This window comes from Nicotiana tabacum, chromosome 2 (assembly GCF_000715075.1).
Source record: "Nicotiana tabacum cultivar K326 chromosome 2, ASM71507v2, whole genome shotgun sequence".
Taxonomy (NCBI): domain Eukaryota; kingdom Viridiplantae; phylum Streptophyta; class Magnoliopsida; order Solanales; family Solanaceae; genus Nicotiana; species Nicotiana tabacum.
Window position 1 is genome coordinate 624,712 of NC_134081.1, and position 27,494 is coordinate 652,205.

The following is a 27,494-nucleotide window of genomic DNA, read 5'->3' on the forward strand; positions in this document are numbered from 1 at the left end:
AGCATTTTGCAAGAATTCCATAAATTTGGGTTGAAGTGCATTTCAATGTTATCGATGTCTGTTTGGAATTCCGAGTCTGGGAATAGTTTCGTATGGTGATTCCGGTATTAGGAGCGCGACCAGAAGTGGATTTGGAGGTTCGTAGGTCATTTTGGGGTCATTTGGCGAAAGTTAGAAATTTGGTTAACTGGGAGTGAACTTTTTGATATCAGCGTCGGAATTCGATTCCGGAAGTTGGAATAGGTCCGTAATGTCAAATGTGACTTGTGTGCAAAATTTGAGGTCAATCGGACGTGATTTGATAGGTTTCGGCATCGAATGTAGAAGTTGAAATTTTAAAGTTCATAAAGCTTGAATTGAGTTGCGATCCCTTATTTCGATGTTATTTGATGTGATTTGAAGGCTCGACTAAGTTCGTAATGTGTTTTGGGATGTGTTTGTATAATTGATTGAGGTACCGAGGGCCTCGGGTGTGTCTCGGATTGAGTTCGAACGTATATTGGACTTTGAGGAATTGCTGGTTTTCTGGGCATCTGGTTTCCTCTTCCGCGATCGCGAAGAAAGGGCCGCGATCCCGAAGTGTTGAGTGGACTGGCGGGATGTTTACTCTACACGATCGCGTATAATAATTCGCATATAATAGATGTGTAAATTGCTTATATTTACTCTGCCCACCTATTGCAAGTTAAATACATGGTTTATATAAGGATATAGACGTGAAAATTTGTAGAAATTTGGAATTTTGAAGAAAAACCTAGAAATTAGTATTTTTGGAATTTGACCACGAATTTGGGTAAGAAATTGAGAACAAATTGTATATTTGCGTTTGTAATGCTATGGGTAATGTTTATCTTCGAAAAGTTTTGGAATCCGGGCATGTGGGCCCGATGGAGATTTTACCAATTTTTCGAGCGGAGTTGAAAATTGTAGTAAATTGAATTCTTATGAGTATTAGAGTATATTTTCATTGATTTGCGCATAGTTTGGCTAGTTTTGGAGCGTTGGACATCGGTTTGAGGTGTTAGAGTGGGGTTGGAGCCGGTTATGGAACTTCGTAGCGAGATAAGTCTCCTTTCTAACCTTGTAAGGGGGAATTAATCTCATAGGTGAACTAAATTATTGTGTGCTTCTATTTGTGGGGGCCACGTACGCACGAGGTGACGAGAGTCCGTACGTAGCTACTAGCTATGCCTACGTCCGGGTAGTTTTAGGCTCACATCATGCCTTGTTGATATTGTTATTAATTTATGTTTATTGTTTACCTTGAGAGGGAGCGAGATTGAGTGTGCTTATTAAATGTTTTGAAGGGAGTTGAAATTGAAAACTTAAGATTTAAAAGGGTTTCATTTGAACTTCGGAATTTCAAAAAGAATTGAGGAATAATATAATAGTTGAAGAAATCTATGTGTAACCGCGTCGCATGTATGTTTCGCGAGCGGGGTAATTTCTTTAAAAAGTTACAAGCTGAATTTTCCTTATTTTGAAAAGAATCAAGAAAGAGATATGATTTTAATGTTAAATTTATGGTTGACCGTGTCGCACATATGATTCGCGAGCGGGGTATTTCCTACTACTCTCATGAGAGCGGGTCGTTCACCTCGGCAGATTAAATAGATGCATCTATGGTTCGCGTCATTCGACCCTCTGGCAGTGCACAATTTAAATATTTATTGGATCGGGTCGTACAACCTCGGCATGATTTGCGCATGCTTGTATTGCTTGCCTTGAAATTTATAAATAATGATATTACCTCCTTGATCGGAGATAAAATGATAAATGATAAAATGTGAAATTAGAAACCTCTTATTAACAAAGGAATTGTTTAGTTGATTCATGATTTTCTTGAGTTCACTGTCGTTTTTAATAAATCCACGACTAATTATATTATTGATGGCCACAGGAAGTGTCGAAGTCGACCTCTCGTCACTATTTCTTCGAGGTTAGGCGGGATACTTACTGGGCACGCATTGATTTATGTACTCATACTATACTTGCTGCACGTTTTGTGCAGGTACATATATGACTAGTGGCCTTGTGGGCGCAGAGGTGCGGTTATTACGGGGACTTAGGGGAGCTGCATCTTATGTACGACCCGCAGCCAGTAGAGTCTCCTTCAGAGTATTGAATTTTCTTTTCTGTCCAAATTTGTATTCCGGACAGTTATTGTATTTTATTTTAAATTTCTAGAAAATGCTCATGCACTTGTGACACCGGGTTCTGTGATGATTATGGGATGTTCAGTATTAAAATTGAAAAACATTGTTATTATTCTGTAAATTCATCTTTTACTAGATAAATTGAAGTAAATTTACGATTTCAAAAATATTAAAATGAGAATTTAATTAACCATTTAGTGTTGGCTTGCCTGACAGTAGTGTCCGGCGCCATCACGACCTTTAACGGATTTTGGGTCGTGAGAGTGGCCATCAAATCTAAAAGGATCTTACCATAAGATGCCAGATGCTAGACTTGCTCACTGTGACTCCATAACATACACAAAAGACTAACTACATGTCAACAACCTTATTTTCACATAATCAAACGGTATATCTTCCAGTATACTTGATTTCCAAACTATTTTCTTAAAGTTTAACACATACAAAAATACCAAAGCATGCAATTGGTAAATTATTTTTACTATAGAGGCAAATAAAGATTCTCAAAACAAGGGTTGCTATAAACTAGCAAATCCATCTCACCTATAATCAACAACAATACTCCTAGCTAGAATAGAAGCCCCCTGCCATTTGCAGATCAATGCCCCTCTTTTAGATGAAATAACAAACTGGAACCAGCTACTCAACCAAACTTCACACATTTACACACCATAATTAGAACAAATGATATCCAATCGGTAGATAAATTTCATAAATGAGCTGAAACCAATAACCAACATCTCTGCAGGAAGAAAAAATTATAAGGCACTCTGAGTCCTCGTGAAATTCTACAAGCACATGGTTAAATGAAGGATAATAGAACTACTTCCGCTGAACTTTGAACAACAGATGTAGTTATTAAATGAAAATTTCAAAAAAGCTGATATGGTACACACTCCTAACAATATGCATCAACATTATAATGAGATGTCAATTTTACGTTTGATTAGGTTGGTTGAACTGCACTAAAACATACATATAAACCTTACCATTCGACAAACATTGCAGAGTCCTCTCAAATAATTTATCCATAATACCAACAATAGAAAGCTTAGTATGTATAATTTTCTGACTCCTCCCAAAGATAAATAAACTCAGCAAATTCGGCATCTTCATAAGAGTAGGCAAGGCATAATAGTCATAAGGAACAGTATTAACAACCAAGCAGGTTTTATCTTCCTTCAAACCTCGTGACTTTAGTTTTTTCCTGGATTATAAAACACTTCAAACTCTCCTTAGACGATTATTCAAACTAAAAGAACGGTGCTCTAGTTCTCCGGATGCAGAAATATACAAAATAGAAGCGAATAAAAGAACAAATCCAATAAATTAGACGATTTCATCTTCCTTGAGTGTCTACACTATCGCTTTGAGTACCGATCGTTAGCCAGCACCAAAATTCTCAATATATCATAGTAATAAAATAAAAGAGGGCAACCATTTCAAATACATTTAATTAGAAATTTAGTCGAGTGAAAAAATAGAATGAAACACTTACCCAAAAATATAGTAGCCTTGATCAAAACATAAATTGATCGGAGTGCTGAAAGTTATATGAAGCAAGTCCAAAGGAAATTTCCTGTTGGCTGGTGCAAAGATTGCGTCTTGCTGCTATAACAATTAAATGCTCGAGAATTTCACGAAAATTGATGCAAAGATTGCGTCTTGCTACAAAACTGTCTTGGGGGTTGAGGAAAGGGGAGAAATTGCTAGGGTTTCTGAGAGAAGAACCTAGACATTGACTTTTAAATCCTTTTAACTTTCAATTAGTAATACTTAATAGTTAAAAATTTCCTTCATTTGTTTGTAAACGTCACTAAATAACGACTAATATTGCGACATTTGCATTAAAAATCTCAATAGTATTGACATTTTTACTCAAGTGTCATTAATGTTACGATATTACTTTAAAAATATATCAGTAAATCAATCTTTTCCCGACATTTATTACAAATGTCATTAGTTAAGTGTCGTCGTAGGCCTACTTTCTTGTAATGATATCTTAGTATATTTATATTTAATAAAAATAATCTCGTAATGTTGGGGTGTGTTAGTATTAACAAATGAGTTTAACTTACATATTGTAAGTGACCTATTATTGTTAGAGATCATTTCTTTCATATACTAGCTATACAAGAATTATAATAAAATAATTTTTATGAGTGATTAATGATAAAAATAATTGTTACAATAGGATTAATAAGGAACTTGTATATAGGAGTGCACGCTCAACAAATATTGTTAAAGATTGACTTGCGAGGTATAACTTGACTTGTTTGTCAATTATTTTATGTCACTTAGATGATTTTTGGCGTATATTCATGTCTATAGCGTAGCCACGTAACATTCTTTGTCGGATATTTATATTATATATTTAAAAAATCAGACTAAGTATATAAATTAAAAATTACTTTATATACATATATTATTAAATCTTGACTACGATTAGCGGAATTTCAATCTTCGTCACTCTTCATGCCCTTTCAACAAAAAAGACAGCTCGGTACACAAAGCATCCCGCATTCACGCAGGGTTCTTTTCACGACTTCAATTTTCCTCTGTAGAATGTCGTGATGGCACCTAGTCTCTAAGACTAGGTAAGCCTATCAATTATGCGGAATAACAAAATTCTAGAACTGAAACTCAAATCTCACCATATGAAATAAATAAAAATTGCAATTAAAAATAGTTACAACTCCCAAAACCCGGTAGAAATAAGTCACAAACTTCGAAGAGAAATACTATGTGTCTCTATATATAAGAGTCTAAAGAGAATAAGGAAATCAACATAATAAGGATAGAGGGGGACTCCGAGGTCTACGGACGCTGGCATATATACCTTGAAGTTTCCACGTGGTCCAGCTCACTGGTATCTGGTCTGGTAGGAAGAACTTGGATCTGCACAAAAGGATGTGCAAAAGTATAGTATGAGTACACCACAATGGTACCCAATAAGTGCCAAGCCTAACCTCGGTAGAGTAGTGACGAGGTCAGGTCAGGGCCCTACTGTTATAAAAGAAAGGCAAGGCAGGAGATAATAATAATATTTTGAAATGATCGAGAATTTAAACAACGAGAAATTTCAGAAAAATAACAGCACAACAAATAGAGGTAAACAACATGGGCGCTCCCTAGGTACCGCCTCGTAGTCCCAAAGTAAATATACAAGACACGGGGATCTCCCAAAGAACCGCCTCGTAGTCCCAAAGTAAATATGCAAGACAGAGGGATCTCCCAAGGAACCGCCTCGTAGTCCCAAAGAAAATATGCAAGACATGGGGGATCTCCCGAGGAACCGCCACATAGTCCCAAAGTAAATATGCAGCAGATAACCGAAGGAACAACGAATTTACAGCAAGAAATCTTACAGTTAAAGATTTAATTCAAATCAAAGGAAGAAGGTAATTCAACTAAGCATGTTGCACAAATTTTCAGATTGATTACCTTCTCCTTAGGAGGGGGATAGGGGTCTGTGTACTGATTGCAAGGTTATCCCGAGTGAGTGTCTGTCGACGCAACATAGACTCCTGGTAATGGACTTGGAGATCAAGAGAGTAAGGAAGAAGAGAGTGGTGTATGGCCAACCGAAGATTAAGTGGGGAGCATTAACTAAGGCAAAGGCGCAAGAGTTGAGGGAAAAGTTGTTGGCCATGGGGGCCTGGAGGAATAGTGGTGACGCGAGTAGTATGTGGACCACGACAGCGAACTGCATTAGGGAAGCTGCTAGAGAGGTGTTAGGTGTATCGAAGGGTTATTCAGGAGGCCATAAAGGGGTCTGATGGTGGAATGAGGAGGTCCGAGGAAAAGTGGAAGCTAAGAAAGCGGCATATCTGAAGCTAGTGGGGAGCACTGATGAGGAGGAGCAAAGGACGTGTAGGGAGAGTTATAAGTTGGCAAGGAAAGAGGCAAAATTGGAAGTCATGGCAGCTAAGACTGTAGCTTTTGAGCGATTGTATGAGGATCTTGGGGGCAAAGGAGGCGACAAAAAGCTGTACAAGTTAGCAAAGATCAGGGAAAGGAAGGCTCAGTGTCACGTTCCAAAATCACACATGTCGTAATGGCGCCTATCTTAATACTAGGCAAGCCGACAACCTCAATAAAACATAATTTCTTTTAAGTTTGAAACCATAATATTTAAATTCAATACAAAACACTCTCAAATCCCAGTGTCACTGAGTACATGAGCATCTAAATGATAACAAAGTCTGACTGATAACACACTGTCTGAAAACATAGAACAGTACAAAACTAAAAGGGAGAGAGAGAGTCAAGGTCAGCGGACGCCAAGCAGCTACCTTGATAGTCTCCAACTAATAACACTCTGATATCTAACAGTCGCCGTATCCGGAAGCACCTGGATTTGCGCATGAGGTGCAAGGTCTAGTATGAGTACAACCAACGCAGTAAGTAACAATACTAAATTAAGTAACTGAAAGTAGTGACGAGCTTCTCAACTAAGTCCAATTACAGTAATTTCCAACACAAGAAAGTAGGCATGCTTGCAAGTTCAACAATTAAGGCCCAAACAGTAATTTCATATCATGTTTGACTGAAACAAGAGATAATATATTTCAGAAAATTTCCAAAACAAGGATATATGACAACTGGAGTACAACAATAATAAAATTAATGCATCCTCTCAGAGCAACAGTCACTCAGTCCTCCCACTCACTCAACACTCAACACTCGCACTCAGTAGGTACATGTTCTCACTGGGGGTGTGTACAGACTCCGGAGGGGCTCCTTCAGCCCAAGCGTTATAATCGGCACGGATAACTCACGTGCTTCACGGACAACACACGTGCTATATTATCAATATATGGATCCGCATGGACAACTCACATACTATAGTATAATATCTGGATCTGCGCGCACAACTCACATGTTGCACGGATAACTCACGTGCTATAGTATAATATCTCAAAATCAGGCCATCAGACCTCACTCAGTTATAAATCTCTCCAGTCTCTCAGGCTCTCAATAATCATGAAAAATTAGCCCAAACAACAATGATTTGATGTATCAATAATGAACAATAGAGACTGAGATTAAATAAACAAGTAAACTGTAACTGAGTACAAAATAATAATTTAGTAGATAATTCGACATGTACACGACCTTTGTGGGTCCCTACAGTGCCAACACATAATCTAAACATAATTTGTGGTTCAATTTCTCTACTACATGGAGAATGTACTCATAACAACAGATTATTCAACCATACAGTTCCATGGAATTTGACAAACTCACATTTCCTACGGTGCACACCCATCACCTAGCATGTGCGCCACCTCAAAACCGATCACATAATACATAATCCGTGGTTTCATACCCTCAGAACCAAATTAAGAATTGTTCCTTACCTCAAACCGTGTAATTCTTTATTCTGCAATGCCTTTGCCTCGCGAATTTGACTCCAAACGCCTCAAATCTAGCCACAAATAATTTGATTTAGTCAATACAAATTATTGGAATTAATTTCATAAGAAAATACTAATTTTCCAACAAAATCTGAATTTTAACTCAAAATTCGCATGTGGGGCCCACGTCTCGGAACCCAACAAAAGTTACAAAATATGAATGCCCATTCAACCACGAGTCCAACCATACCAAATTTACCAAATTCCGACCTCAACTCGACCTCCAAATCTCAAATTCTTATTTTGAAATCCCTAGGCCCAAATCCTCTCATTTCACCTCAAAACATGTAATCAAGTCGAAATACTTAATGACAATCCAATATTATTGACTAACAATGATCACAAGTGACTTACCTCAAGTTTTCCCGTGAATTTCCTCTCAAAAATCTCCCAAAATCGTGCTTGAAATGTCCTAAAATGACAAAAATGTCGGAACCCCTCTGTTTTGTAATCTGTCCAGGGGTTCCGCTTCTGCGGAAAACTAACCGAATCTGCGGTCCCACTTTTGTGGTCATGCTGCCGCTTCTGCGTCTGCTTCGCTTCTGCAGACAAGAGTCCACTTCTGCGGGCTTGCCCAACACCCCTTGCCTCCGCTTCTGCGACCTTGGAGTCGCTTCTACGGACTCTCTTCTGCGAGTTTTCATCCGCTTCTGCGGACTTCACGTGTCTGCGATGCCCATACCACTTCTGCGAGCTCGCACCTGCGAGCCAAATTCCTCAAGTGCGATTGCACCAAAAGGTAAAAAATTTCAGATTTCTTCAAAGTCCGAATTTGATACGTTAACCATCCGAAACTCACCCGAGACCCTCGGGACCTCAACCAAACATACCAACAAGTCCTAAAACATCATACGAACTTATTCAAAACTTCTTATCACATCAAGCAACGCTAAGAAACTTCTAATCACATCATACCCCAATCCAAGCTTGATGAAACTAAGAAATTCCAACTTCTACATTCGATGCCGAAACCTATCAAATCAAATCCGATTGACCTCAAATTTTGCATACAAGTCATAAATGACATAACATACTTATTCCAATTTGCAGAATTTGATTCCGACCCTGATATCAAAAAGTCAACTCCCCGGTAAAACTTCCAAACTTAAATTTCTATTTTCGTCAATTCAAGCCTAATTTAGCTACGGGCTTCCAAATTATTTTTCGGACACGCTCCTAAGTCCAAAATCACCAGACGGAGCTATTGGAATCATCAAAACTCTATTCCGGGGTCGTTTACACATAAGTCTACATTTGTTCACTATTTCAACTTAAGATTTAAACCTTGGAACTAAGTGTTCCTATTCATTCCAAAACCTTACAGGACCCGAACCAATCACCCTGGTAAGTCACATAACAACTGTAAAGCATAAATTGAGCAGTAAATGGGGGAATGAGGTTGTAATACTCAAAACGACTAGACGGGTCGTTACATTCTCCCCCTCTTAAACAAATGTTCATCCTCGAACGGGTTTAGAATTATACATGTAGTCTCAAATAGGTATGGATATTTGCTCTGCATCTCCCGCTCAGTCTCCCAAGTAGCTTCTTTGACTAGCTGGCCTCTCCACTGCACTTTCACTAAAGCTATGTTCTTTGATCTCAACTTTCAGACCTGCCGGTCTAAAATGGCCACCGGCTCCACATCATAAGTCAAATTACCATCCAACTGCACTGTGCGGAAATCCAAAACATGAGACGGATCCCCGACATACTTTCGTAGCATATATACATGAAATACTGGATGAACAATCGATATACTAGGTGGCAATGCAAGTTCATAAGCCACCTCTCCAATCTTCTTAAGCACCTCAAACGACCCAATATACTGAGGGCTCAACTTACCCTTCTTACCGAACCTCAACACACCTTTCATGGGTGAAATATTGAGCAGAACCTTCTCCCCAACCATGTAGGAAACACCACGGACCTTCATGTCGACATAACGTTTTTATCTAGACTGTGCCATGTGAAGCCACTCCTGAATCACTTTAACCTTCTCCAAAGCATCCTGAACTAAATCAGTGCCCAATAGCCTAGTCTCACTCGGCTCGAACCAACCCACTGGAGACCGACACCGTCTCCCATATAAAGCCTCATACGGAGCTATCTGAATGCTCGATTGGTAACTGTTATTGTAAGCGAACTTGCCAATGACATAAATTGATCTCAAGAACCCCCAAAATCAATGACACAAGTGCGTAGCATATCCTCTAATATCTGAATAGTGCGCTCGGATTGTTCGTCCGTCTGATGGTGAAATGTTGTACTCAGCTGAACCTATGTACCTAATTCTCGCTACATTGCTCTCCGAAAATGTGATGTAAAATGCATACCCCGGTCTAAAATGATGGACACTGCGACACCGTGTAGGCGGATAATCTCACGGATATAAATCTCAGCCAACCGCTCTGAAGAATAAGTAGTACCAACTGGAATAAAATGTGCGGACTTGGTCAACCGATCTACAATCACCCAAACAACATCAAACTTTCTCAAAGTCTGTGGGAGTCTAACTACAAAGTCCATGGTGATATGCTCCTACTTCCACTACGGAATTTCAAGTCTCTGAAGCAATCCGGCCGGTCTCTGATGCTCGTACTTCACCTGTTGATAATTTAAACACCAAGCTACAAACTCAACTATATCTTTCTTCATTCGCCTCCACCAATAGTGTTGCCTCAAATCCTGATACATCTTCGCGGTACCTGGATGAATGGAGTACCGCGAACTGTGAGCCTCTTGGAGAATCAACTCACGTAAACCATCTATATTAGGCACACATAGCCTTCCCTGCATCTGTAATACACCGTCATCCCCAATAGTGACTTCCTTGGTGTCACACCTCCTTTTCCCGAGGGGATATAAGAGTATTTCCAATTAAAGTGACATTAATCGAAATGAGATTATTTATTTATTTAGAGTCGCCACTTGGAATAATTTATGGTGTCCCAAGTCACCGGTTTATTTAAAATCCCAAATCAAGAAAATTGACTCTTATTTATGGTCTGCAAACACAGAAGATTGGATAAGGAATTCTGTTAACCCGGGAGAAGGTGTGAGGTACTCCCGAGTTTCGTGATTTTAGCACGGTCGCTCAACTGTTAATAATTGGCCTAATTATCTGATTTAATACATATTTGAAACCTATTGTGCATTTTTACTTTCTAACCGCTTTTTAATTAATTAAACATTTTTAGTGCTTATGAAATTTGTTTGAACAAGTAGCGATGTCGCGCCCTCGTTTGCTCTTGTACACATTGCGAATCGCGTCACGTGAACCGTACCCGCGATCTACAACATGTTTACTTTTATTATTATTTGAAGTTATGGTCGGGTCATGTGAAACATACACTCGACTTGGAAATTACGTATCATGACTATGCCACGGGAACCGTACCCATAGTTGTGATGTTTATTATTAATCACGCCTAAGCACACTACGCGTATTTATAAGTCTTCTTTCCTAAAATTTGGGATTGGACTTGAAAGCTAAAGAACAGTGCACATGACCATGATCCTGATGCCCAAGTAGAATTTTTAAATAAAAGAAAATATCAACAGTATCAAGGCATGGCAAGACTAGAACGTCAAGCAACAAACGGTTCTAAGACTCGACGGAATAGCAGCAAATAACTTGTAAGAGGTGCATTTAGTTCAACCAGGATATCACAAAAGGGCTTGCAATATACGGAATGGAACTTGTATGTTCTCATATATGCAGTAAATACTATGTATTCTCAGAGGACTATGAAAGTCAGTACTGTTTAATTACAGTTGAGAACCAAACTAAACTATCACCACGTTAAATCAACCTAGGTATGCATGAATAAACATTCAAATACACTAAACCCAGTTATAAGTTAATAACACCATTTAAAGTTATATACCATTCTAATCACGTGTCTTTCAGCTACTATAATTTACTCGTACAGTGCAATTCTCACACAAGAAAGAAGAGCCCACATTATAAATATTCAGATCAATTAAATATAAAAGATCAAAGTATGTAGAATGCTCAACGACTTAAATTTAACGGTGTTTGGCGGATTGACACATACAAGGTTATTTACTTTCACTTCAAATTAAACTAAGAACCAAATCCTCAGAATTAAACTAAGTAATTCATCAAACAGTAAGAATAACATATCATATGAAACAGAACTGAAAATACAGATCTTAAAATTAATATCTTAACAGAAACATACAAAGTTATAGCTACATACTTATCAATGGGAAATCGGCAGGAAATCCAAAAATAAAATAAAGGTCAAAGAAAATCAACTGGGAAATCAGCTTCTAATCAGTGAGTGTTTAATAGCATTAGTTGCAAAATCAACTCCAATTAGATCCAAAATTAACGATAAACCAGAAAAGAAGGAACCGAGTTTTGAAATCAACTTTTTCTCCAATCTTCCTTTAGAAATTCTAGTTCTTCTTTTGTTTTTAAGCTTTTTGATTTTCATATCCTCATTTGAATTTTCCCTAACTCTGTTTTAGCTGTGTGTATTATCAATGAGTGAGGGAGTTTGTATTTTTTGCTGAGAATGATGTGTATGTCCGTGAGAGTGAAGAAGGAGCAAGAGACGCGGCTAATGTTAGTTCTAAAATGGAGGGGGGTCTCATTCTTGAGAAGATGAAGAGGGAGAAGAGAGAGGGCTGTGCCGCTGCTAGGTTAGGGTTTTTCCAAAATGGGGGGGTCGTCCGTCTCTGGTGTTGAGAATGGAAGGGAGGGGTGAAATTAGGGTCTATTTTAGAGATGAAGGGGGATATTGGACCGGCAGGTATTGGGCTGGGGCGAATGGAAGTAAAATGGGTCACTAGAAGCACTTGGCCCAAAGCTGTAATGAGACCCCATAGCCTTCTCTTTTCTTTCTTTGTATTTTGCAAGACTAATCAATTTATTTAACACTCATAATTCCAACTAATTTGCAAAATTAACCTAATGACCTCTTTTTCTACAATTAACTAATTCATTTAGCTAACAAATGCATATAGAGTTACTAATGTATTTTTTGGTATTTTAGTGTTTTACAAATGCAATTAATTATGCAATTAAAATCTAAAAATATAAAATTCAAAATATTTTAGTATTTTCTTTAGGATTTAAAATGCAACTTAAAAATGCATCAAACATGAATATGTACAAAGCAAACTAAGTAAAAACATAGAAAAATAATTTAAAGCTATTTTTTGGATTTTTTAGGAGTAATTTTATATTATGGCAAAAATTAGGTGCTCACACTTGGCATCACCGTGTTGAACCATGTCCTTGAGGACAAGAGGATGAGGGTTGTCATATTGACATTCTCTGATACGATCATAAAGAGAAGATTGAGAAACCACACAAGCCAAAACTCGACTCGGCTCGAAAATATCCAATCTGACAAACTGGTTGGCCAAGGCCTGAACATCCAAGGCTAAAGGCCTCTTTGCTATCGGTAAGTATGCTAAGCTGCCCAAACTCTCCGCCTTATGACTCAAGGCATCGGCTACCACATTGGCCTTGCCGGGATGATAGAGAATGGCGATATCATAATCCTTAAGCAATTCCAACCACCTCCGCTGCCGCAAATTAAGATCCTTCTGTTTAAACAGATGTTGTAGACTCTAGTGATCGGCATAAACCTCACAATGGACATCGTACAAATAATGCCGCCAAATCTTCAAGGCATGAACAATAGTTTCTAACTCAAGGTCATGGACCGGATAATTCTTCTCATGTACCTTTAACTGTCTGGACACATAGGCAATCATCATACCGTCTTGCATCAGCACTACGCTGAGACAAATACACGACGCATCACAATACACAGTATAAGATCCTGAACCTATAGGCAACACCAATACTGGGGTTATAGTCAAAGTTGTCTTGAGCTTCTGAAAGTTCTCTTCACACTCATTCAACCACCTGAATGGAGCACATGTCTGGTTCAATTTAGTCATAGGCACCGCAATAGACAAGAAACCCTAAACGAAGCGACGATAATAACTGGTCAAGCCGAGAAAACTCCGAATCTCAGTAGCTGAAGATGGCCTGGGCCAACTCTGAACTGCCTCTATCTTCTTTGTATCCACCTTAATTCCTTCATTGGACACTATGTGTCCCAAGAATGCCACCAAACTAAGCCAGAACTCACACTTAGAGAATTTGGCATACAGTATCTCCTCTCTCAACCTCTGTAATTCAATACCCAAGTGTTGTGCATGCTCCTCCTAGCTACGTGAGTACACCAGGATATCATCAATAAATACTACGACAAATGAATCAAGATATGGCTGGAATACACTATTCATCAAGTGCATAAATGTTGATGGGGCGTTGGTCAGCCAAAAAGATATCACGAGAAATTCATAGTGACCATAACGGGTCCTGAATTCCGTCTTTAGAATATCCGAATCCCGAATTTTCAACTGGTGATACCCGGATCTCAAATATATTTTGGAGAATACACTCGCTCCCTGAAGCTGGTGAAATAAATCATCAATACGCGGCAAATGATTCTTATTCTTGATTGTAACTTTGTTCAGTTGCCTATAATCGATGCACATCCGCATAGTGCCATTTTTCTTTTTCACAAACAGAACCAGTGCACCCCAAGGTGACACACTAGGCCTAATAAACCCCTTATCAAGAAGTTCTTGAAGTTGCTCTTTTAATTCTTTCAACTCAGCTGGTGCCATACAATACGTAGGAATAGAAATGGGTTGTGTGGCCGACACCAACTCAATAACAAAATCAATATCCCTATCGGGTGGCATACCCGGCAAGTCTGCAAAAAATACATCCGAAAAGTCTCGCACTACCGGTACTAAATCAATAGTAGGAGTATCTGCATCAACATCTCTTACAAAGGCCAAATACGACAAACACCCATTCCCAACCATACGTTGGGCCTGCAAATAAGAAATTACCATGATGGGAACATAATCTAGAGAACCTCTCCATTCGACCTTCGGCAACCCCGGCATTGCCAATGTCATGGTTTTTGCATGACAGTCCAGAATAGCATGACATGTAGACAACCAATTCACGTGCTATAATATCAATATCTGGATCAGCACGGACAACTCATGTGTTTCACGAAAAACTCACGTGCTATAGTATAATATCTGGATCCGCACGGACAACTCATGTGCTGTACGGATAACTCATGTGCTATAGTATAATATCTCACAATCAGGCCATCGGCCTCACTCAGTCATAAATTTCTCCAGTCTCTCGGGCTCTCAATAATCATGAAAAATCAACCCAAACAACAATGATATGATGGATCAATAATGAACAATAGAGACTGAGATAAAACAAACAAGCAAACTGTGACTGAGTACAAAACAACAATTTAGCAGATAATTCAACATGTATATAACCTCTGTGGGTCCCTATAGTGCCAACACATAATCTAAACATGATTTGTGATTTAATTTCTCTACCATATGGAGAATGTACAGATAATAACAGATTATTCAACTACACAGTTCCATGAAATTTGACCAAGTCACAATTCCTACAGTGCACGCCCACACGCCCGTCACCTAGCATGTGTGTTACCTCAAAACCGATCACATAATATATAATTTGAGGTTTCATACCCTCAGAATAAAATTTAGAACTGTTACTTGCCTCAAACTTTGTCATTCTTTATTCCGCAATGCCTTTGCCTCGTGAATCGGACTCCAAATGCCTCGAATCTAGCCAAAAATAATTCGATTTAGTCAATACAAATTATTGGAATTAATTCCATAAGAAAATACTAATTTTCTAACAAAATTCGAAATTTAACTCAAAAATCGCCCATAGGGCCCACTTCTCGGAACCCGACAAAATTTACAAAATATGAACGCCATTTCAACCACGAGTCTAACCATACCAAATTTACCAAATTTCGGCCTCAACTCAACCTTCAAATCTCAAATTCTTATTTTACAATCCCTAGGCCCAAATCCTCTAATTTCACCTCAAAACATGTAATCTAGTCAAAATACTCAATGATAATCTAATATTATTGATTAACAATGATCACAAGTGACTTACCTTAAGTTTTCCCGTGAATTTCCTCTGAAGAGTTGCCCAAAACCGTGCTTGAAATGTCCCAAAATGACAAAAATATCGGAACCCCTTTGTTTTGTAATCTGTCAAGGGGTTCCGCTTCTGCGGAAAACTAACCGCATCTACGGTCCCGCTATTGCGGTCATACTGCCACTTCTGCGCCTGCTTCGCTTCTGCGGACATGCTTTTGCGGTCTTGCCCAGCACACCTTGCCTCCGCTTCTGCGACCTTGGATTCGCTTCTGCGGACTCGCTTCTGCGAGTTTTCATCCGCTTTTGCGGACCTCACGCATCTGCGATGCCCATCCCACTTCTGTGAGCTCGCACTTGCGAGCCAAATTCTACAGGTGCGATTGCACCAGAAGGCAGAAATTTCCAGATTTCTTCAAAGTCTGAATTTGATCCGTTAACCATCCGAAAGTCACCCGAGACCCTCGGCACCTCAATCAAACTTACCAACAAGTCCTAAAACATCATACGAACTTAGTCGAAACTTCAAATCACATCAAACAATGCTAAAACTAAGAATCGTACCCCAATTCAAGCTTAATGAAACTAAGAAATTTCAACTTGTACATTTGATGCCGAAACCTATCAAATCAAGTCCGATTGACCTCAAATTTTGCACACAAGTCATAAATGACATAACAGACCTATTCCAATTTCCAAAATCGGATTCTGACCCCTATATCAAAAAGTTAAATCCCCGGTCAAACTTCCAAACTTAAATTTTATGTGGATTGGGGTGACGTTGTCACGACCCCAAATTCCCTCCGTAGGAGGTCGTGATGGCACCTAGTCTCTAAGACTAGGTAAGCCTATCAATGCGGAATAATAATAGATATCTGAAATAAATAAACTATAATTCAAATAATTACAACTCCCAAAACCCGGTAGAAATAAGTCACAAGCTTCTAAGAATTTATTCTCTATGTCTCTATACATCAGAGTCTAAAGCAAATAAGGAAGACAACATAGTAAGATAGAAGGGGACTCCGGAGTCTGTGGACGCTGGTAGATATACCTCGAAGTCTCCTCGTACAACTAGTTTACTTATGCCTAGTCTGATAAGATGTACCTGGATCTGCACAAAAATAATGTGCAGAAACGTAGTATGAGTACATCATAGCGGTACCCAGTAAGTACCAAGCCTAACCTCGGTAGAGTAGTGACGAGGTCAGGTCAGGCCCTACTGAAAAATAAATAATGGCATGGTAAAATGTTATTAATATAATAAGATAAAATGATAATGGAAATGAGTCAAGTAGTATGTCACCATTTAATTACACCAAATAATGGAAATTAATACCTCGTGGAAACAAAAACAGAATTCTTTTCAACATTTAAGAAAATTACAACAATAATCAAAGGCAACTGCGGCCATAAATCAATATCAACAAGGGCACTCCCGAGGTACCACCTCGTAGTCAAAAATCATAAATAAATTCACAATATCTCATTTCCTTATTTCACCGCAGGAGCCTTCACAATTTATTTTTTTAAAGAAAATATTTTTCCAGAAATAGTATCCCGCGTTTTAGCCATCCTTATCACACCGCATGACTTCTAGTAGTTCCCCCTACTAGCCACACGTATCAAGCCCCCTTATCTCACCGCATGCGTTTCACTACCTAGACCTTATACCACCGAATGCGTATCAATATCATAATATATCACAATTTACACCTCAAGTGCCCAAATATTTTAATTTGCCAAATTAAATCAACAACAATATTTTTTCATAATAAAGAGCTCACGGCTCATGCCAAAATAATTTAACAATAATATTTTTTCACAATAAAGAGCTCACGGCTCCATCACAATGAGCACGAAAATCTCACAAAATATTTGGGAATAAATAACTCAACAAAATAATATTTCAAAATTTTAATACGTTGCTTCAATACCAAATTTAAAATGTCAAATAATTCATATTAAAAATATTTAATTTAAAGAAAATCACCCTTCAAATAATGCACAGAATAAAAGAAACCAAGTTTCAACTAAACAGGTAAAACAATTAGCAGGAAAAGGTCAAGCAATTTATATTATAAACATTTAAATAAATGATGAAGAATATAACAAGATTTAATAATTTAATTAATATGCAACAATGATCTTTCACATTTAGCCCGTGTACACAATCGTCACCTCATGTACACGACTTTCAACACATTTTAATTTATCACTTCAATACCAATCCTAGGAAAAATTTCCCACACGCAAGGTTAGACAAGTCACTTACCTCAACTTGCTCCAATTTAACCAAGTAGTATGCATTTTCCTCGGTTTTCCGACTACGATCAACTCGTATCTAGTTATAATTAATTCGATACAGTCAACAAAAAATATAGAATCAATTCCATAAGAAAACACTACATTCTTCAATGAAAATCCGAAATTAACTCAAATATTGTCCGTGGGGCCCACGTATCGGAATCCGGCAGAAGTTACGAAATATGAACGCTCGTTTAACCACGAGTCTAACCATACCAAAATGACTAAATTCCGATAACAATTCGACCCTCAAATCCTCAATCTATCCAAGAGGGTTTTCAAAATTTTCCAACTTAAATCACCAATTAAATGTTAAAAACAGTGATAGATTCGGGTAATCTAACCAAGATTGAGTTAAGAACACCTACCCCAATGTCTTCTCTGAAAATCTCCCAAAAATCGCCTCAATCCAAGCTTAAATTCCTATTTTAGCCATTTCAAGCCTAATTTAACTACGGACTTCCAAATAAAATTTCGAGCACGCTCCTAAGTCCAAAATCACCATACGGAGCTGTTGGAATCATCAAAATTCCATTCCGGGGTCGTTTTCTCAAAATGTTGACCGATGTCAAACTTAGCATTTTAAGGCCAACTTAAGGAACCAAGTGTTCCGATTTCAACCTGAACACTTCCAAATCCCGAACCAACCATCCCCGCAAGTCATAATTTATAAAAGCACATACAGGGAGTTTTATTTAGGGGAACAGGGTTCTAAATGTCAAAATGACTGGTTGGGTCATTACATTCTCCACCTCTTAAATAAATATTCTTCCTCAAATGGGTTTAGAATTATACCTGGAGTGGTGAAAAGATGAGGATAACAACTGCGCATATCATGCTCGGTCTCCCAAGTCGCCTCCTCGACCGGATGACCCCTCCACTGAACCTTCACTAAAGCAATGTTCTTTGACCTCAGCTTTCGAACCTGCATGTTCAAAATAGCAACTGGTTCCTCAACATAAGATAGATCCTTGTCTAACTGAACCGAACTGAAGTCTAACACATGAGACAGATCGCTGTGAAACTTCCGGAGCATAGAAAAATGGAATATCGGATAAACTGCAGAGAGACTAGGTGGCAGTGCAAGTTTGTAAGCCACCTCTCCAATTCTTTCAATAATCTCTCAATATACCTAGGGCTCAGTTTTCCCTTCCTCCCGAACCTCATCACACCCTTCATAGGCGAAACCCGGAGCAGGACTCGCTCACCAACCATGAATGCAACATCACGAACCTTCCGATCTGCATAACTCTTCTATCTAGATTGGGTTGTACGAAGTCGATCCGGAATCAATTTAACCTTTTTCAAGGCATCCTGAACCAAGTGTGTACCCAATAGTCTAGTTTTACCCGGTTCGAACCAACCCACTGGAGACCGGCACCGCCTACCATACAAGGCCTCATACGGAGCCATCTGAATGCTTGACTGGTAACTGTTGTTGTAAGAAAACTCCACAAGTGGTAAGAACTGATCCCAAGCACCCCCAAAATCTATCACACACTCACGAGGCATATCCTCCAATATCTGAATAGTGCGTTCGGACTGCCCGTCCGTCTGAGGGTGAAATGTTATACTCAACTCTACCCGAGTACCCAACTCTCACTGTACAACCCTCTAAAACCATGAGGTAAACTGTGTACCCCTGTCAGAGATGATAGATACCGGTACGCCGTGAAGTCTGACAATCTCGCGAATATAGATTCAAGCCAACTGCTCGGAAGAGTATGTAGTCATCACATGAACGAAATGATCTGACTTGGTCAACCTATCCACAATCACCCAAACTGCATCAAACTTCCGCTGAGTCCGTGGAAGTCCAATAACGAAATCCATAGTGATCCGTTCCCATTTCCATTCTAGAATCTCTAACTTTTAAATCAATCCACCCGGTCGTTGATGCTCATATTTCACTTGTTGACAATTTAGATACTGAGCTACATACTCCACTATGTCTTTCTTCATCCGCCTCTACCAATAGTGTTGTCTTCAAGTCCTGATACATTTTTGTAGCACCCGGATGAATGGAGTACCGCGAACTGTGAGCCTCGTGGAGAATCAACTCATGCAAACCATCTAAATTAGGCATACATAGCATGCCCTGCATCCGTAATACATCATCATCTTCCAACAGTGACTTCCTTGGCATCACCGTGCTGAACTATGTCCTTAAGGACAAGCGGATGGGGGTCATCATACTGACACTCTCTGATACGATCAAAAAGAGAAGGCTGAGAAACCACACAAGCCAAAACTCGGCTCGGCTCAGAAATATCCAACCTGACAAACTGATTGGCCAAGGCCTGAACATCCAAGGCTAAAGACCTCTCTGCTACTGGTAGATATTCTAAGCTGCCCAAACTATACGCCTTAAGACTCAAGGCATCGGCCACTACTTTGGCCTTCCCAGGATGATAGAGAATGGTAATATTATAATCCTTAAGCAACTCCAACCATCTCCGCTGCCGCAAATTAAGATCCTTATGTTTAAATAGATGTTGTAGACTCCGGTGATTGGTGTAGACCTCACAATGGACACCGTACAAATAATGCCGCCAAATCTTCAAGGCATGAACAATAGCTGCTAACTCAAGGTCATGGATAGGATATTCTTCTCATGTACCTTTAGCTTTCTGGACGCATAGGCAATCACCCTACCGTCTTTCATCAACATTGCGCCGAAACCAATATGCGACGTGTCACAATACACAGTATAAGACCGTGAACCTATAGGTAATACCAATACTGGGGTTGTAGTCAAGGCTATCTTGAGCTTTTGGAATCTCTCCTCATATTCCTCGGTCCACCTGAATGGAGCACCCTTCTAGGTCAATTTGGTCATAGATGCAGCAATAGAAGAGAAACCCTCTACAAATCGGCGATAATACCCTGCCAAACCTAGGAAACTCCGGATTTCCATAGCGGAGGATGGTCTGGACTAACTTTTCACTGCTTCAATATTCTTCGGATCTACCTTGATCCCCTCGCACGAAACTATATGGCCCAAAAATCCCACTGAATCAAGCCAGAATTCACACTTTGAAAATTTTGCATATAACTTCTTTCCTCTCAAAGTCTGAAGCATAGTCCTCAGGTGCTGTTCATGATCTTCCCGACTCCGGGAATACACTAGAATGTCGTCAATGAACACTATAACGAAAGAATCAAGATAAGGCCGAAACACACTGTGCATCAAGTGCATAAAAGTTACTGGAGCATTGGTCAGCCCGAAAGACATAACAAGAAACTCATAGTGACCATATCTGTTCCTAAAAGCAGTCTTTGGGATATCTTGCTCCCAAATCTTCAACTGATGATATCCTGAACGTAAGTCAATCTTGGAAAATACTCTGGCACCCTGTAATTGATCAAATAAATCATCATTATGAGGCAATGAACCAGCATTCTTCTTTACAAATAAAATAGGAGCACCCCAAGGCGATACAATGGGCCGAATGAAGCCATTATCAAGCAACTCTTGTAACTGTTCTTTTAATTCTTTCAGCTATGCTGGGACCATACGATATGGTGGAATAGAATTGGGCTGAGTGCCCGGTAACAAATCAATGACAAAATCAATATCCCTGTTGGGTGGCATACCCGGGAGATCCGTTGTAAATACATCAGGAAAATCCCTTACTATAGGAATTGACTCCATGGTAGGAGTATCAATACTAACATCTCTCACATAAGTCAGATACGCATCACACCCCTTCTCAACCATTCGTTGAGCTTTAAGAAATGAAACAACCTTGCTAGGAACATGATCCCAAGTACCTCTCCACTCTAGTCGCGGTAGACCTAGCATAGCCAACGTTACCATCTTCACGTAACAATCAAGAATAGTGTGATAGGGAGACAACCAGTCCATGCCCAAGATAACATCGAAATATACCATATTGAGCAATAATAAATCAGATCTGGTCTCAAAATCACTGATAACAATTAAACACAACTGATACACACGGTCCACAATAATAGATTCACCCACGGGTGTAGATACATAAACAGAAAAACTCAAGGAATCATGTGATACGCCCAAATTCGGGGCAAAATAAGATGACACATAAGAATAAGTGGAGCCTGGATCAAATAAGACTGATGCATCTCTATGACAGACCAAAATAATACATGTGATAACAGAATCGGATGCAACGACATCTGTCCTAGCAAGAAGGGCATAATATCTGGCATGGCCTTCCACTCTAAGGCAACCTCTACCTGCCCGACCTCTACCTCTGGCTGGCTGTGTAAGTGGAGTAGCAACTAGTGCAGTAATCATGACCTGTGAAGTCTGAGGGCCATGTGAAATAGGTGGGGCCTGAGATATCTATGGAGGTGCACCCCTCCTAAATCTGGGGTAATCTCTCATGATATGACGAGTGTCACCACACTCAAAACAAGCCCTCGGAGGAGGTGGCTGCTGGGACTGGCTCGGTCCTGATCGACTAGACTTCCCGCTAACAGCACCCTATACACTAGACACTGGCGGTGCATAATATGGAACCTGAGGTCTGGGAGTAGCCGGAATACCACTGGAAGCTGGAAGTGCTGAATGAATAGGACGACTCACATAACCTCTACCATGACGAGCTGCAACTGGGGCACGAGAATTATTATATGTGCCAGAATCTCAGGGTCTCTTAGCTTCCCTCTCTTCCCTCTTCCGAGTCCGCATACCTTCCAATCTCCTAGAAATTGACACCACCTGTTGGTATGTGATGTCCATCTCTAGCTCCCAGGCCATAATGAATCTGATACTAGGGTGGAGACCCTCAATAAATCTGTGAACCCGCTCTCGAACAGTACCAATTAAGGCTGGTGCATGCCTAGCCAACTCACTAAATCAGACCGTATATTCTGACACGATCATAGAACCCTAGCGCAGCTGTTCGAACTCTGCGCGCCATGCATCTCTAAGACTCTGAGGAATATACTCCCTTAAGAACATATCTGAAAATTGAGTCCAAGTGAGTGAAGATGCCTCAGCGGGACTATCCAACTCATATGCCCGCCACCACTGGTAGGCTGCTCCTCTAAACTGGAATGTCATGAAAGAAACCCCACTGGAATCCACAATACCCATAGTATGAAAGATACGGTGCCATTCTTCCGGAAAACCCTGAGCATCCTCTGAAGCTAAACTGCTGAAAGTATGAGGGTGGTACTTCTTTTACCTCTCGAGCCTGAGCTGCTCCCCCCTCTGAAACTGCTGTCCTAATCTCAGGTCGAACTAGGACAACTGGCTGCACTGATATAACCTCTGGGGCATGGTCAACTTGGGCCCGTGGCTCTGGAGTACGGGCGGCAGGAATTTGTGCTCCTTCCCCGGCTTGAGATGTGGCAGGAGCAAGTGAAATTAACCCTGCCCTAAGCTAGAGTGCCAAACATGCTCAAAAACTGGCCAAGAGTCTCCTGAAGTGCAGGAGTAGTAACAGGCATCTCAGGTGCCTGCTCTCCAACTGGAGCTACTGGTGGCTCTGGTGAAGCAGCTTGTGCAGGTGCTCTAGCTGCACCACATGGTCTTCCTCGGCCTCTGCCCCGACCCTGGCCTCTTGTGACTCTAACAGGGGGCGCGGGTGCCTGTTCATCGGATCCAGTTGTGCGTGTCCTCACCATATATAAGAGAATAGAAAGATAATGGTTTAGAACTTGGAAGTCAACAGTGCGCACGATAAGGAATCAAAGAAGTGAATATTTTTCTAACAGTTCCATAGCCTCGCGTAGATAAGTACAGACGTCTCCGTACCGATCCGCAAGACTCTACTAAATCTGCTTGTGACTCATAACACCTATGAACCTAGAGCTCTGATACCAACTTATCACGACCCCAAATTCCCTCCGTAGGAGGTCGTGATGACACTTAGTCTCTAAGACTAGGTAAGCCTATCAATGCGGAATAATAATAGATATCAAAAATAAATAAAATATAATTCAAATAATTACAACTCCCAAAACCAGGTAGAAATAAGTCACAAGCGTCTAAGAATTTATTCTCTATGTCTCTATACATCAGAGTCTAAAGCAAATAAGGAAGACAACATAGTAAGATAGAAGGGACTCCGGAATCTGCGGACGCTGGCAGATATACCTGGAAGTCTCCTCGTACAGCTAGTTTACTGGTGCCTGGTCTGATAAGATGTACCTGGATCTGCACAAAAAAATGTGTAGAAGCGTAGTATGAGTATGCCACAACGGTACCCAGTAAGTGCCAAGCCTAACCTTGGTAGAGTAGTGACGAGGTCAGGTCAGGCCCTACTGGAAAATAAATAATGGCATGGTAAAATGTTTATCAATATAATAAGATAAAATGACAATGAAAATGAGTTAAGTAGTATGTTACCATTTAATTACACCAAATAATGGCAATTAATACCTCGTGGAAACAAAAACAGAATTCATTTCAACATTTAAGAAAATCATAACAATAATCAAAGGAAACTGCGACCATAAATCAATATCAATAAGGGCACTCCCGAGGTACCGCCTCGTAGTCCCAAATCATAATTAAATTCACAATATCGCATTTCCTTATCTCACCGCGAGAGCCTTCACAATTTATTTTTTAAAAAAAAGCATTTTTTCCGAAATAACATCCCGCGTGTTAGCCATCCTTATCACACTGCATGACTCCTAGTAGTTCCCCTACTAGCCACGCGTATTAAGCCCCCTTATCTCACTGTATGCCTTTCACTACTCAAACCTTATACCACCGCATGGGTATCAATATCACAATTTGCACCTCAAGTGCCCAAATATTTTAATTTGCCAAGTTAAATCAACAACAATATTTTTCCATAATAAAGAGCTCACAGATCATGCCAAAATAATTCAATAATAATATTTTTCCACAATAAAGAGCTCACAGTTCCATCACAATGAGCACGAAAATCTCACAAAATATTCGGGAATAAATAACTCAACAAAATAATATTTCAAAATTTTAATGCGTTGCTTCAATACCAAATTTAAAATGTCAAATAATTAATTTAAAGAAAATCACCCTTCAAATAATGCACAGAATAAAAGAAACCAAGTTTCAACTAAACAGGTAAACCAATTAGCAGGAAAAGATCAAGCAATTTATATTATAAATATTTAAATAAATGATGAAGAATATAACAAGATTTAATAATTTAATTAATATGCAACAATGATCTACACAATTTAAAAATATAATCTTTCACATTTAGCCCGTGTACACAATCGTCACCTTATTTACACGACTTTCAACACATTTCAATTATCACTTTAATACCAATCCTAGGGGAAATTCCCACACACAAGGTTAGACAAGTCACTTACCTCGACTTACTCCAATTTAACCAAGTAGTATGTCTTTTCCTCGATTTTTCGACTCCAATCAACTCGTATCTAGTCATAATTAATTTGATACAGTCAACAAAAATTATAGAATCAATTTCATAAGAAAATATTACATTCTTCAATAAAAATCCAAAATTAACTCAAAAATTGCCCTCTCGGAATCCGGCGAAAGTTACGAAATATGAACGCCCGTTCAACCACGAGTCTTACCATACCAAAATAACTAAATTCTGATAATAATTCGACCCTCAAATCTATCCAAGAAAGTTTTCAAAATTTTCCAACTTAAATCACCAATTAAATATTAATAACAATGATAGATTCGGGTAATCTAACCAAGATTGAGTTAAGAATACTTACCCCAATGTTTTCTCTGAAAATCTCCCAAAAATCGCCTCAATCCGAGTTCCAATTCATTAAAAATGAAAAATGGGACGAAATCCCATTTTTAGAACTTAAGCATTTTGTCCAGTGATTTTTTCTATGCGACCGCGGCCAAAGGCACGCGATCGCGAAGAACAAAATAAGGTTGCCCAAAATTAAGCTTATGTGATCGCGGATAACTCCACGCGATCAGAAACACAGCCTTCCTAGACCTACGCGATCGCATACTCATCCACGCGATCGCGAAGGGTTAAGAGCGTGGACAGGTTCTGCTTCATTTCCTCTTCGTGAACGCGGTCTTAGCCACGTGTTCGCATAACACAGTCTGCCAAACTTACGCGATCGCGGACTTGCCCATGCGATCACATAGCACAAAATTTCATCTGCCCAATTAACCCTACGCGATCGCATACCTTCTCACGCGATCACGTAGAAGGAAACCAGAACCTGCAGAAACCAGAACTTCAACTATCAAGCCAAGTCCAAAAATGATCCGTTAGGTATCCGAAACTCACCCGAGCCCCTCAGGACCTCAACTAAATATACCAACAAGTCCTAATACATCATATGAACTTAGTCGAGTCTTCAAATCACATCCAACAACACTAAAAACATGAATCACACATAGATTCAAGCCTAATGAACTTTGAAACTTTTAATTTCTACAAACGAAGCCGGAACCTATCAAATCAAGTCCGATTGATCTCAAATTATTCACGCAAGTCATAAATGACATAACGGAGCTATGAAAATTTTCGGAACTGGATTCCTGACTCCGATATCAAAAAGTCAACTCCCCGGTCAAACTTCCAAGCTTAAATTCCTATTTTAGCCATTTCAAGCCTAATTTAACTACGGACTTCCAAATAAAATTTCGAGCACGCTCCTAAGTCCAAAATCACCATACGGAGCTGTTGGAATCATCAAAATTCCATTCTGGGGTTGTTTTCTCAAAATGTTGACCGATGTCAAATTTAGCATTTTAAGGCCAACTTAAGGAACCAAGTGTTCCGATTTCAACCCGAACACTTCCAAATCCCGAACCAACCATCCCCACAAGTCATAATTTATAAAAGCATATACGGGGAGTTTTATTTAGGAGAACGGGATTCTAAAAGTCAAAATGATCGGTTGGGTCATTACACAAGCCTAATTTAGCTACGGGCTTCCAAATAATTTTTCGGACACGCTCCTAAGTCCAAAATCACCATACGGAGCTATTGGAATCATCAAAACTCTATTCCGAAGTCATTTATACATAAGTCGACATCCGGTCACTATTTCAACTTAAGCTTTAAACCTTGGAACTAAGTGTTCCAATTCATTCCAAAACCTCACCAGACTCGAACCAATCACCCCGACAAGTCACATAACAACTGTAAATCATAAATTGAGCAGTAAATAGGGGGACGAGGTTGTAATACTCAAAATGACCGGCCGGGTCATTACACTCAGGACCTGGATCAAGTGCGGTGTATCAAAGACGAAGACGGTAGGGTTCTGGTGGAAGAGGCGAGTATTAAGCATAGATGGCAGGAGTACTTTCATAGACTCCTGAATGAGGAAGGGGACATGAATATCATACTAGGAGAGTTGAAAAACTCAGGGAGTCTTAGGGATTTTGGGTTTTGTAGGCGTATTAGGAGCGAGGAGGTTGAAGGGGCAATGCGGAAAATGAGCAGGGGTAAGGCAGTGGGGCCTGACGAGATCCTAGTTGAATTTTGGAAGGCAGTGGGGCGGGCTGACTTGGATTGGCTTAGTGGGTTGTTTAATGTCATTTTTAGGGGGAAGAAGATGCCCGAGGAGTGTTAGTGGAGTTTGATGATCCCGTTGTACAAGAAGAAAGGTGATATTTAGGACTGCTACGACTATAGGGGTATCAAGC

General features: G+C 39.6%; 1 long non-coding RNA gene across 1 annotated transcript; it reads right to left on the reverse strand.

Moving 5' to 3' along the window:
* Positions 1-2,504: 2,504 nt before the first annotated feature.
* On the reverse strand, positions 2,505-3,901 carry LOC107778452 (uncharacterized). Its single transcript, XR_001646382.2, has 2 exons — positions 3,655-3,901; positions 2,505-2,898 (listed from the first exon to the last, which is right to left on the reverse strand). It is a non-coding gene; the product is annotated as an uncharacterized LOC107778452 (long non-coding RNA).
* Between the last annotated feature and the right edge of the window lie 23,593 nt (positions 3,902-27,494).